The sequence below is a fragment of the Pan paniscus genome, chromosome 14, assembly GCF_029289425.2.
Source record: "Pan paniscus chromosome 14, NHGRI_mPanPan1-v2.0_pri, whole genome shotgun sequence".
NCBI lineage: Eukaryota > Metazoa > Chordata > Mammalia > Primates > Hominidae > Pan > Pan paniscus.
The window spans coordinates 31514107-31527654 of NC_073263.2; the positions used below are offsets into that span (position 1 = coordinate 31514107).

The 13548-nt window shown below is 40.0% G+C and overlaps 1 protein-coding gene and 1 pseudogene across 2 annotated transcripts in view; both read left to right on the plus strand.

Annotated features, from left to right (window-relative positions):
• The window catches only part of FRY (FRY microtubule binding protein), a 448961-nt gene that overhangs the window by 102669 nt on the left and 332744 nt on the right, over positions 1 to 13548 (plus strand). The gene's annotated exons all lie outside the window — the stretch shown is intronic.
• LOC117975566 (elongation factor 1-delta-like) lies at positions 1000 to 12270 on the plus strand (annotated as a pseudogene).

Here is a 13548-nt window from a genome sequence, read left to right on the forward strand (position 1 = left end):
CTCCGTATCTCCCACTTGCCAGTGACCCAGGAACGATATCAGTCTTGTTAACCATTGTATACCTAGTACCTATCACAATGCCAGGCACACAGTGTGCGTTCAATAAATATTTATTCAATTGACTCAAATCACACTGAATGGAATTAACTCCTGGTATACCTTGTGTGCTCTGGCTTCTCCCAGACTCCGTCTGTGGCATTCTCCCTCACCTCCCAACATACAGACGCACATTACACACACACACCCTGCATTTCTGTTATGCCTTTTCTTCCATTCTTCTGCTGGTTAAAGGCCAAATCCTAGGCTTCTATCTTCTTCCTCTGACCTCCTTTAGTTTTCCTTGATGCCACCTCCTTGACCTCAGGGATGCATTATAGTAACTTTATGTTTGTATGAAAACTCTCTGAAAAACAGAGACTATCTCAGTTGCTTCCTTGCGTGGCTTATTTGTCTAGGAGGGGGGAAATTGCACAAAGTAGGTATCCCATCAACATCTAGTGGTTAATTAACTGATTTGCTATGAAGCTGTGTCAACTCTGTGGAGCCTATCTGATTCTGGCTCCAAGAAAGAATTAGTTGGTAGATAGAGATTGCCAAAGGGAAAGGTCTTTATACTGATTTTTATAACAATCTGAACTTCTAGTTGGGGGAAAATGCAGGTATGGCTTATCTTAGTGTGTCATTCATTCATTATTAGGATTCTACTATATGCCGGGAACCATTCTAGGCCTTGGAAAGAAAGCAGAAAACCAGACAGTTTCTGGTTTAGGCTGATGGGAAAGAATTTTCCTAGCAGGGTACCTTGCGTATTGCACACCTCAATAAATATCTCCAGAGTAAAGGAATGAATGACCCTCGTGGTCACAGCAACGAATCTTAAAAGAAGAAACCAATATATTTTAAAGTCATATTTATATAAAAACATTAAACTAACATTTTGTTTTCTGTTAAAAAAGCCTCAACAATAGAATGTTAGTGTGAGTTATTTGGCTGAGGTTCTATGGTCTTGGGTCCTAAGAGACCAGGCCTTAAGAGTCTAGGCCTCTGTAGCAAACAGGCAGCCTGTTTGCTAGTTCCTTCTGAAAGAACTCCAGCAGCTGAGTTCATAGCAGTGGGCCTAGCTTGGTTTAAGGAAGCAAAAGGGAGAGAGAGAAGTGGTCCTGACACACATCATGCCCACAGGCATCTCAGATTAAAATGAACATCTCACCCTGCACCTGGAAAAAAGGGGGGCTCAGGCACCAGGTGTGATGGGTTGTTCATTCAGCACTCTTAAACCAACAAGTTGGGATGTTTAATCAGCTAGTTCTTATACTATCATGCTGATTTTACAATTATCTGTTGTGAAAAGCAAGGAACCATCTGCTTGGAGGAAACAGGCAGCTCCAGGTACTTCCTTGTTGCTTAGTCAGAGGACAAGTGTGATGAGGACTGTTCACAACCAAGAGGAAAAGAGAGCCCTGGCCAGGACTCACATAGCAGGAACACCAGCATGTAGGCTAACGTTGCTTCTCGTTTTTAAGCCAAAGTTCTATTCCAAACACAAGTTGTTTTTTTTTCTCAAATCCACAATCTAAAAAACTTACTTAAAATTATTTTATTTTTATAATTAAATGGATTTTGAGCATTTCTAAAGTTAGACTGCTGTATTTGTTTTCTTTCTGCATGTAGGTTTTTATTGGAAACATAAGGTAGTCATAGTAACAATGGTGGCTAGATGCTTTCTGACCTTCCTTCGGGTGAACAGCCTCTGTCAAGGAACTGTAGAGATGGGGGTCTGGTCTGGGTTCCCTCCTCAGAGCCTCCTCATCACAGCACAGTGAAGGCACTCTGTGATTAGGCGTGTCTCCTTAAGTGTTATGTTCTCTGTTAGAATTCTGTCATTCTGGAAGCCTGCAGACAGGTGCGTTTGATGACGTTTCAGTGGGGCCTTCAGGAGACATGCAGAACTTATGGTCAGGGCATCCATAAACATGTGCTATGAAGAGAGTGCCTCCTGAGATTGTATTCAGTGGCCTTAGGTTGCAAATGGGCTCAGTGGTTACAGTTTGTGAGGACAGGAACAGTGTCTTCCTACACCGTGGTATTCCCCACAACACTTACCACAGGGTTAGGTGCTTAAGAGCTGGTGAAGTCATCAGGCAAGGTGGAAGACAGACGACGTGCAAGAAGTGTGTCACAGCCACTCAGCTGGCCACACCCCTGCCCATCTGGTCATGCAGCTTCCTTAAATAGCTGCTTCTCAGGCAGGCCTTGCTCAAGGCCAGAGTCAAGGGAGCCTCAGAGACAAGAGTTTGAACACTTCCTGTCATGAGAGGACTTCAGCCCAGGGATTTCACAAAGTCAGTATCTGCTTCACAATTGGTTTCATGTTCTGATCCCCCATCTTACTAAACATGTAATCTGGGACAAGCCACTGGCTCTCTCAGAACCTGTTTCTTCATCTGTGAAATGGGAATGCAAACACCAGTTTCACCAGCTGTCTTAAACCCAAATGAGATAATGCATAACTACAAAATGATACACAAATGAGGTTGACTGTACTATTCTTATTCCTTGGTGGCATTAAAGGTTTTTTTTTTCATAATTAGTACTTTTTCTTTGAATGTGTGGGTGGTAGATGCAATTGGAACCCTTTTGCAACTCTTCTTGGTTGGAAAGTTATCTAAAGTTGCTAATCAGACCCTCTGCTAATGTAAATTCTATATAATGAGACACTGCTAAACACCCATGAATTTTAACTTTCTCATTAAAAAGGATGACATAGAAACCCTTCTTTGTAGTCAATATAGATGTATTTTCTCAAAGTGAATCATTAAACTTAAGGGCTTTGTCATGTGAGGCCTCTGAAAATTGTACAATATTAGAAACATCAATGTCTGTGTTTAATAAACTTACTGGTAGCTTTACTGTGTTGAATGTCTCCACCTAATTTTGTTTGTTTAAAACCTTGCTTTTGGAAATTTAGCCCTTCAACTTTTCTTTAACAAAATCTTGGAATGAACTTCTGATTTAAAAAAAAAAAAAAGCTTATATATAATGTTGTACATGAGCTCACCACTTGAAAGTAATTTACTTAATGAGATTAAATTTTAAAACCTTTAAGTGTCAACACATTTTTATTTAAAATTTGATATATATGGCCTTTCCTGTTTAAAAATACTGATTAACAAAAACTGAGATAGCCTGTTTACTTTTTATTTATTTACAATAAATAAATACAATAAATAAAATTTATTTATTTATTGGACAAGTTTACTGAGGATGGAGTTTTTGGTTTTGTTTTGCTTCGTGTTCTAAAAAAGGACGGAAACACACCCTTTCCTTAGGCGTCCTGCGTCCCCCGATTCCTGCTCCCTGGTTGCCGCGTCCTTGGCTGGCGTCAGAAAAATGGCTACACACTTTCTAGTAGGTGAGAAGATCTGGTTCCACAAGTTCAAATATGGCGATGCAGAAAGGAGATTCTACGAACAGATGAACGGGCCTGTGGCCGGCGCCTCCCTCCAGGAGGCCAGCATGATCCTCCATGATATTGCCAGAGCCAGAGAGAACATCCCGAAATCCCTGGCCGGAAGCTTAGGCCCAGGGGCGTCTAGCGGCCCCAGCGGAGACCACAGCGAGCTCGTCCGGATCGCCAGTCTGGAAGTGGACAACCAGAGAGACCTGGCTGAACGTGCTGGGGAAGAGCTTGCCCGGCCACCGGGCCACAGCTCCGCAGACCCAGCACATGTCTCCCATGCGCCAAGTGGAGCCCCCGGCCAAGAAGCCAGCCACACCAGCAGAGGATAACGAGGACGATGACATTGACCTGTTTGGCAGCGACAATGAGGCAACAGCTGCGGCATTACCAATGAGGAGCGGCTGCAGCAGTACGCGGAGAAGAAGGCCAAGAATCCCGCGCTGGTGGCCAAGTCCTCCATCCTGCTGGACCTCAAGCCTTGGGACGATGAGACGGGCACGGCCCACCTGGAGGCCTGTGTGCGCTTCATCCAGCTGGACGGGCTGGTGCGGGGGGGCTCCAAACTGGTGCCCGTGGGCTACGGTATCTGGAAGCTGCAGATTTCAGCGTGTGGTGGAGGACAAGGTGGGGACAGACTTGCTGGAGGAGGAGATCACCAAGTTTGAAGAGCGTATGCAGAGTGTCGACATCGCAGCTTTCAACAAGATCTGGCCTGAGTGTGTGTGTGTGCCCGCGTGCGTGAGGCCCTGCCACAATTAAAAACTGAGACTGGCAAAAAAAAAAAAAAAAAAAAAAAAAAAAAGGGACGAAACTTAATGAAGCTATTAGTGGTAACCTGGTTACTTTTAAGGAAAACTAAAATGCTAATACTATATTATTTATGTGCATGATTTATTAGCAAGGGGAAACTGTTTTTACCTTTATGTAGGGACTGATAGTGAGCCCAGTATGAGCAGAAAATGTTAGATTTATAGCTCAACTTTAGATTTTTCTCCTTGTCATGAAAAAAAAATCAAAAACCAGGGTTCTGAATTCAAGACTTGCCTTATAAGTATATTGAGAAATGACTTGAAGAGATGTGGCCTAAAAGCAGTTCCTTTTCAATTGTTGCTCTATAGCTAATGTGTAGTTACAGATTTGAGAGCTTCCACATAATTTTCTCTCACATTCCTAAATAATGCTCTAATTATATATTCATATCTGGACTATGAAAATATTTTTATATCGGTGTAATTTAATATTTACTCAATATACTCCAGTAATACTTTTTAAGCACTTGTAGTTGTCTGTCTAAGTAATGCTTTTAAAAGTGTTTGAGAGGATAGTGGCCATCCAGTTACTCAGTTACAAAAGAAATGGCCATACCCAACGTTCTTTGTTTCAAATAATTTGGGGGAAAGTAGCTACCTAAGGAATCTTTGCTTAAGTATTTAATTGTTATACCTCCATCTTTTTTTATAAACTGGAAGAATATAGATTTGGGAATAGAGGTTTAAAAAATGGGATGAAATGGATAGTTTTTGGTGACATGAACGTAAAAACTCTCATTACAAGATGGTCAGAGCTGGGCGCAGTGGCTCACGCCTGTTATCCCAGCTCTTTGGGAGGCTGAGGAGGGCAGATCACCTGAGGTCAGGAGTTCGAGACCAGCCTGACCAACATGAAGAAACCCCATCTCTACTAAAAATACAAAATTAGTCGTGCTTGGTGGCACATGCCTGTAATCCCAGCTACTCGGGAGACAGGCAGGAGAATCCCTTGAACCCGGGAGGCTTGCAGTGAGCTGAGATCACGCCATTGCACTCTAGCCTGGCAACAAGAGCGAAACTCTGTCTCAAAAAACAAAAACAAACAAACTGGGCATGGTGATGCAGACCTGTAATCCCAGCTACTTGGGAGGCTGAGGCAGGAGAATCGCTTGAACTCAGGAGATGGAGGTTTCAGTGAGCCGAGATGGCCCCACTGCACTCCAGCCTGGGTGACAGAGCAAGACTCCATCTCAAAAAAAAAAAAAAAAAAAAAAAAAAAAGATGGTCAAAGTATTTTTCAGTCATTATTTCAATGTTTAGAATTTCCATCCTAAGTGGTGTTCATTCTTTTGAGTTAAACAACTGATTGTCAATGTACCCTTGAACATCCTGGGAGTTCAAAGCACATAGATGGAGGAACAACAAAGAAGATGTGTATTTTTGTCACTAGATTAGATTTATTGGTGTGTTCTCTCAGCTATCAAATAACTTCTCTCCCACCTTGACACTTAAGACAGGCTAAAGTCATCTTAATGAATAATTAATACTGAATAAAGCTTTAGAGTAACTGATTTTTATAAGCAAGAAAGATGCAATTTCAAGATACACTATTTTTAGGTTTTAAGTATCAAAATAGATGCCGAAGGATAAATGAAAGGTATACCTAAGAAAGACTACATCTATTCAACAAAAATCTAAACTATGTTGTTGCACGTGTATTGGGTGCAAAACACGGTACAAGGACTCAACCATTGTTAAGACACTGATACACAGTAATCTGCTTTCCTATCTAATTTTTTGCTAGGAGAGCAGAATGCTTTAATTTGGGTTTTCCTGCTTCATTGACATCAGTATTTAAGCTTCCCTATTGCACCAGCTAATGGCAATACTGACACTATGTCATCTGGTAGAGAATCCCTAATTGGCAATGATGTATTTTCCTCCAGGAAAGTCCCAGGGGCCTTAGGTGTCCTCCACATCAGGGTTTCTTAGTTGGGGGTTTGTATGCTTTTTGTAATTTATGTCTGTTCTCCACCCTCTAAAAAACAGCTAAGTGGCAAAGGGTCATAAGTCAAATATCCCTCCTCAAGTCCCAACTCAGGAACAGTTTCTGGTTTTTTGAGAGTATATTGGAGCCCCTGCATAACAAAAGGAATATTAACTTACCAATTTAGGGCTTTTGTTTTCAAACGATTGTGCAAATCTGAATTTCTGGAGGAGGTTTTCCAAAATCCACAGGCACTGGCCAAGAGATGTGATTTACCAAGTCTACACTGGGCCAGGCATCTAACTGCGGTGTGAACATTTTCCCAGGTTCATCTGATGTTTGTCCCATCCCCTGGTCAAGAACTACTGACTTAAAGAAAGTGGAAAAGATCTTCAAAGATCAAAGTTTATTTGTAAACTATTCTAAGTTTCACGTGTAAGAAGCAGGAGGCAGCTATGCCTGGCAGGCCTCTGTTGCTTCCCCTTGCAATCCAGTCCCCTTCCACGTACCCACCCAACCACTACCACCCTCGAAGTTTAGTGTATTCTCTGGCAAGAGAGGAACCTGTAATTTGAGTTTCATCATATGCAAAGTGCCTCTGTGTCCCCACTCATAACTGTAAAAACCAGAACTGCAGAGTGCAGAGGTCCAAACATACCCATATTACGGTCTTTGTTCTAAATCCTGCTCACACCATAGGGTAAAATATTAGGACTCACTCTGTGCCTCTCAACCATCTTTTTTTTTCCTTTTATTTTTAGTTGACATATAATAATTGTACGTATTTATGGGATACAGAGTAATATTTCCATACATATATACAATGAGTACTGATCAAATCAGGGTAATTAGCATATCCATCACCTCAAACATTTATCATTTCTCTGTGTTGCAAACATTTAGAATTCTCTCTTCTAGCTTTTTTTTTTTTTTGAGATGGAGTTTCATTCTTATCACTCAGGCTGGAGTGCAATGACGCGATCTCGGCTCACTGCAACCTCCGCCTCCTGGGTTCAAGCGATTCTCCTGCCTCTGCCTCTCAAGTAGCTGGGATTACAGGTGCACGCCACCACACCCAGGTAATTTTTGTATTTTTGGTAGAGATGGGGTTTCACCATGTTGGTCAGGCTGGTCTCAAACTCCTGACCTCAGGTGATCCACCCGCCTCGGCCTCCCAAAGTGCTGGGATTACAGGCGTGAGCCACCACACCCAGCTTTGGCTTTATGAGAATGTACAATAAGTTATAATTAACCACATTCACCCTACAGTGCTACAGAACACCAGAACTCATTTCTCCTATCTAGCTGTAATTTTATATCTGTAAACCAACCTGTCCCCATCCTTCCCTCCCCCTTGCCCTTCCCAGACTCTAATACCCCCAGTCCTACTTTCTACTTTCATTAGCTCAAATTTTGGGGGGGCTCCCACAGGTGAGTGAGAACATGCAACAATGAATTTTTTAAAATGGTAACAGTGCCTGTTAGAGGCAGCTGATTAGAGTAAGTTGGATGAATGAGAAACATTTCAAGGTTTTTAAAAATAAAAGCTCTCAACAATACAAGTGATATTATAAAATATAGAAATGTTTAATGAAGAAGAGTTAATGAATATCGGTGATACTGAGTGCTGCACAGAAACTTCATTACTCAGAATTAGGGTAAACTATAGCTACATATTTTCTTTTGTTACTGAATCACATCCATATGAAACAAATAGCAATCTGGAAACTTCTCAAAAGAAATATTCTCGAAATGTGATTATTTATAATAAGGATGCCATGAATCACTATATAATTATTTAAACAAAAGGCAAGGCAGTTTTGGAAAACTATAAACATTGCAAAGTTATGGCCTTGTATTTTTTCTTATTTTCTGCTAAATTAGAAAGAAATTTGCTGTTTCAAATATACTCAAGCTGTTCAGTTCTTCAACAAAAAGTAGGTGACTGAAAACTGTATGTTTAACTATGCTTAAGTTAATATTTATAGTAATGATAGAAGCCATTTTATTGGCAATATATCACTTCCTGATTTCCACACCAGGCATTCCCACATGCACAAACAGGTGTGTGGGAGGAAGGGAAATGGGCAAGAATGATTTCCTTCAAGAGGCTACTGAGAATGAAAACTCAAAATCTGCACAAATAGGGGTGGTGGAAGGAGAGAAAGAAAACTCCATGCCAGAAATAACATGCTTAGCAGAGAGAGAGAGAGAGAAGAAGAAGAAGGAGGAGGAGGAGGAGAAGGGGGGGAGGGGGAGGGGGAAGGGGAAGGGAGAGAGAGAGAAGGAAGGAGAAAGAAAAAGAAAGAGAAAGAGAGAAAGAAAGAAAAGAAAAAAGGAAGGAAGAAGAGGAAGGAGGAGGAAGGAGGAGAAAAAAACAGCAGAAATAAAGTAATGTGGCACCTATATGCACAGACATATCTTCCAGCAGGTAAAGTGTGAAGTAGTTTTTTTTTTTGAAAAGTTGATTGATACACACAGGGCTAAATAACTGATAAACTGCAGAGAAGAAACTGGGTTTGGTGCTTGCCTGTGGGAAATGAGGATGTTCCTTAAATGTCACCTAGGTGGTTAAAAGGAAGGGAAGTATGAGTGAGTCACTGCCGATTTGATGAGTAAGGGTTCCTTCTTTAAAAGGTTCTTTGGGATGGGCATGGTGGCTCACACATGTAATCCCAGCACTTTGGGAGGCCAAGGTAGGCTGATCACCTGAGGTCAGGAGTTCAAGACCAGCCTGGCAAACATGGCAAAACCTTGTCTCTACTAAAAATACAAAAATTAGCCGGGCGTGGAGGCAAGCACCTGTAATCCCCAGCCACTTGAGAGGCAGAGGCAGGAGAATCGCTTGAACCCACGAGGCAGAGGTTGCAGTGAGCCAAGACTGTGCCACTGCACTGCAGCCTGGGTGACAGAGCAAGACTTCATTTCAAAAAATAAATGAATAAAGTAAAATAAAATAAAATGTTCTTTGAAAGTTCCCAAACATTGAAAATAATGATGGATTAACAGAAGATTGAATGAAATGAGATAGTAAGAATCGAAGGTTTCTGTTTCATTCTCCCCCCAAAACAACAACAGACTCTTTTATCTCTAACCAACTGCTGCCTTTGGAGGTTTTATAGGAATGTTGGCTGGGGTAGAAGTGGAGAACGAGACAGGGAGAGAGAGATTGAGGCTTTTAAGAGTTGCTGGCTACTCCTTCTGTTGCACTTCTCCTTGAAAGGCCTCCCTAGGGCAGTCTACCTCTTATTGCTCTAAAATTAAGTTAGGATCTAGCTCTGTTGTAGTTGGGCAGCAGAGGTAGACATTATGCCAATATATGCCATTTTGATGTTCAGATAGAAGTCCAGCATTGTGAGTTACTTTCATTATGTGTGAAAATACGGTGTGTAGAAGTAGATAAAAATTTGCTCAAAAATTCACTACATTCTTTCAGGAGCTATAGCAAAGCAGCAATTTATGATTTTGTTTCTTTTAAATGTGGAAGTTTGGGATTCACAAATGCTATGAAATAGATAAATACATAAAAGTTGTACACAAAATGCACATTAACCAGCCGACTAGAATTTTGCCCCAACCCCGAACTGGAATGTTTATGAACCCCTAATCTCTTGTACTCTGCAATTCTAACCTCAGTGTGCCACATTGCTGCATGTTACTCATTGCTGAATGGAGTGGCACATAACATCTATTTAAATGCCGCATAATAGAACCATGGTATCATTTAGGACTTTAGATAAAAGTTATAAAATTTGAAATGCCATGAATTTCATCCCAGTGGCAACATTTCTGTAGTCAGCTTTTAAGGAATATGATTAGATGAGATGTATACTCCACTTTTAAAATATTTTAATTATCAGAATTATAGAATTACATGTTTTTTTTTTTTAAAGTCACATAGATTCTTCAAGCTTGGATCTTACCAAGCCTGGACATCAATGAGCTATTTCAGTTTGTTGTTGTTGTTGTTTTAATCAATGATAGGGCATCTTGGAAAGCCTATGGCATTTCCTCAAAAGTTTCCTTCTTATTTTCCCTCCTAATTATTAATCTTACATAAGATGTGCCAAGATTGATTCTTGGGGATTTACTATTTTTTGTTTATAGATCAAGCTTCAAAAAGTGCATGGTGGTTATGCTGTTGAAGAACTTAGACAAGAAAATAACTCACTTGGCAGTGAGCACAGTGGAGAATCAAAGAATCAATGAATTGTGGATCTGAAAGAAATCATAGAGAACATCAAATTCAGTGCACTCATTTTACAGATGAAAAACTGTAGACCTACAAAGACAGTTGACATGGAGGGTCTTCTGATTCCCATATGTTCTATAGCATCATCCTTCATGAGATCATCACAGAAACCTAGTTTAAGAACCTCTGGGTCATTTTTGTATGCATGAAAAGTGAGAAGAAGATGATACCCACACCTTCCTGTGGGTCCAGAGGCCAGCAATCCATGCATCAACCTGTGTTTATTAAATACTCACATGCCCTCTGCTGTGCACCAGATATTGGTGGGCAGGGCTGGTGTGTAGAGATTGGAAGTATTAAAAAGTACATGTCAGTCAGACTTGGTGAGACACTTACTCACAGGTGAGCCTTAGCCTAGTGCACAGCATCAAGACCTCAACTGGTTTTATTTTGCAGTCTGTCCTTAAGAGAGAAAAAGTCCTTCTTTGATGAAAATAGCCATTAGGTGCAAAAGAGGAGATTTTAGTTCAAGGTATTATAGCTTTAGCTGAAAGAAACACACAGGAAATGTGATTCTCCTCAGAGATGTGATCCAGGAGAAAACCAGGATCCTAAACATTCCTTTTTGAGGAATATGTCTCAGGAAATATTCCTTTTGAAAGATAAGGGTCTACTAAATGGTCACCATCCTCACAGACTGAGATTTGTTACTACTCCCATTTCACAATGAGGAAACTGAGGCATATGGAAAACAATCTGTTAAAAGTTAAGAGAACAAATTTGAAACTGGGTGAAAAATTGCAACTTCTTAGCTTTAAGTTCTCCTTTACCAAATATTCTCTGAAGTTTATTCCATTCTCATATTAAAAAAATTTGTAACCAAAAGCAGCATTACTACTATGTATCTTAGTAGTTGAACAATAAAGTGCATCATTTTTCCCACACAGATAATAACCAAATTCTTATTTAAAAATCAATTAAGAAACCTCTAATTAAAGGGGCAGTGAATGGAAACAGTAGACTTGGCCTAAATATGCTTGTGGAGCAGCTGGGGGCCTGCATCTGTCATGGGTAAAATACTTTACTCATTTGTGGGAAGTGGGTCCCCTTTTGTAGGTTGTCAGGGCTCAATTTAGTCCCTGAAAAAGATGTCACCCTATTATTTTATGTGGTCCTCAGCTTAAAAAGGTGTCTAACTGTAAGTACTACACCTCTAAAGAGAGATGTTAGAAATAATCACTGCCTTGGAAAAAAGATTCTAATAAAGCAAATTTTAAAAACAAATACAAAGCCAAATTTCTCCTAAGCACAAGAGTTTGAATATGTAGAAGGTCATTTTATTTGTTTTTTGTTTGTTTTGTTGAGTAGTAGAAGGAAAAGATCATATGACTTCATATAACCCACATGGCATCTGGGAGCACTTTGCTCTTAAAATTTAAGTAGATTGGTCAAGCTTCCATTCCATACATAGTCTCAGGCTCAATCCAAAGATTTTTATAACTTTTCAGGGACATGGGTCCTTGTGCTTAAGTTTCTGCTCCTGTGAATGTTTTGTTTGTTTGTTTTTCCTTTTTTGGTCGTTTATGATTTTTTTTCCCTGATATTGTCTCTATTCTGTACTGTGTGTGGGTTCAGAAATGAAGTTCACCTTCTTGCCTTGATTTCTGCAAATAAAAACTCAACCCAATCATAAAAGCCTCTGTATGTGTAGTGGATTCTACTGGATGTCTGGAGAGACAAAAAGAATTCCAGAAGTAGATATTCATTCAGCACAAACAACTTTGATTTAACAGCAGAGGGCCCTATTCTTGAAAAGCCCTCTCAACCACCCTCCCCTTCAAGATTTCTTAAAGCGTGTTCTACCAGTATTCAACCTCTGGCCATCAAGATGGCTCTTTTTTCCTTCTCTTCCATCTTTCCTTTCAAATTTCTTTTTACCATAATGTCCCCAGAATTTTATTTTCTTCTTCCTCGATCATATAGAGCATATCTGCTCTTTCCAGCCTTACTCCCAAGCCCTTCTTCAGACCTATCATTGCACATCTGAAACCAATCAAGGTACCCCTCATAAACCAAAGGACCGCCTGAGACTGCTCCCTTTCAGCCCATGGTTATCATAAGGGTCCATGAGAACCATCTGCAAATCTTGTTAAAATTTCAGATGCTGGTTTATCAGGTTTGGGGTTGGCTGAGGAATATGTATTTTTAATAGTCATGATTTGGTTCTGTTAGAGGGATCTTCAGCTTATTCTTTGAGAAACTCTGTAGTCTAACAAGACTCATCCTCTGCAGAAGGCAGTTGGAGTCCAGAGAGCATTTTTTTTCTCTTTTGCATATACGGTAAACCTTAGTCCAAACAGAGCCCTGGAAAATATGCATGGTGATTGGAGTTAAACATCCCTGCATCATCCTGTTGCTCAGACTATCTTGCTTACCAAAGACTATGCTCTTTTTAGAAGCTCTATCAATTAAAACTTTTGTACACTCATTAGGAAGGGATAAGACTCATATTTCTCCTGTCTTAAGAGGATTTCTCTTGCTATGAAAATGGTTGTATTCACTTGAACAGGCACAGTGACTGGTTTAGTTAAGGGACATAGAAGATAAAACTTGTTTGGGGACAACCCAGGGAACTTAAAGGATCAGTGAGCAAGACTATCTTGTTAGCAGAGTTCCACATTATTTTATATTTTTATTAATAGTTTGTGATAAGTTCATATGTTAATTTGAGTAACAGCATTACTCAATGAGGGTAGCTTTTTTGCAACTCATTTTACATTATAGCTTTGTCCTTTTTGAAAAATAATTTAATTACAAAAAATCAGAAAACTGATTGGAGGGTGATTATCAAGTGTATAAATTATCCATACTATGAATTGATAAATTTCCTTATATAAATGCATTTTAAATTATTCGTTTTATAAAAATGGGATATATGCTTTTCAGGAAGATATCAACTCTTGTGTGAATAAATAAATATCTGTATTATTCCTAAGAAGTTTACTGTCTTTTGGCACGCTTCTGTCATTTTTCTGTCTTAATTATTAGCTCTTTGAATAGAAGAGCTAAGTTTTCTATTTTTTTCCTTTCCTTGACACATGTATCCAGTGATTTCTGCCCACAGTGGGTGCTCAGGAAATGCTGATGCCCTTCATCCCCA